The sequence below is a fragment of the Mastomys coucha genome, unplaced genomic scaffold (assembly GCF_008632895.1).
Source record: "Mastomys coucha isolate ucsf_1 unplaced genomic scaffold, UCSF_Mcou_1 pScaffold5, whole genome shotgun sequence".
Lineage (NCBI taxonomy): Eukaryota > Metazoa > Chordata > Mammalia > Rodentia > Muridae > Mastomys > Mastomys coucha.
Genome location: NW_022196911.1, coordinates 64952998 through 64953900, shown reverse-complemented (window position 1 = coordinate 64953900; position 903 = coordinate 64952998).

The following is a 903-nucleotide window of genomic DNA, read 5'->3' as shown; positions in this document are numbered from 1 at the left end:
GTCATCCCAGACCCGAAGGAGAGGCAGCGAAGTACCCCTCCCCCCTCCCCCACACACACAGCTCGTTCAGTGAGCATTTATAGTTTTCAGGGCAGCAGCAGCCATTAGGCACAATGTGATTGACAGAACAGTGTGACTTTTTAAACTGATTGGTCTTTAGGGAATGAGGTAGCAAGGACTTCCCTCGTCTGAAGGTGGGCAATGGTCTGTCCTGCGGAATGTGTCCCCACCCGAAGGTTGGTTCCCACCCTGTGGGGTGAGGAATGCTAATTAGCCTCTCCCTTCCGGAGGGGGCAAGTGTTCCTAGAGCTTCCCAAAGTTCCTGAGCTGACCTTTTCATTAAGGAGGGCTTAGCTCTGGCAATCATTGGGCTAGCATTAGGCTTTCCCCTTTGTGTTGACTGGACTTTATTGCTGCTAACGATAACCTAGAGAGCAAAGGGAAGAGCTCCTGGTTCCAAGTCTCAGTCCACGGTCACTTTACAGTGTTCCTTTCCCCATGATGAGGAAGAACTTCGTGGTAGGAGCCTCTGGCAGAGGAAAGTTGCTTCCCTCATGGGGTACTGGTAGCAGGGAAGGAGCAGGCACATCAGCGGTAGGACCTCCTGAGTCCTACAGGCCTCTCCTTTCACAGTCCCACCACCTTCTGATAGCCTTGTTCAAGTTTCAATTGAGTACTGCAGACGTGGCTCAGCAGTTAAGGGAGCTGGGTGCTCTTCCACAGAGGAAATCAGACTCCGTTTCCTGCAGCTTACAAATGGCAGCTAACTCTACCTCTGAGGGATCTGGCGCCCTCTTCTGACATGCATAGGTACTGCATGTGTGTGGATGCATAGACATACCTGCAGGCAAATACCCACACACATAAAATTTTTAAAAATTAAAGATAAAAAAAAAAAAAATC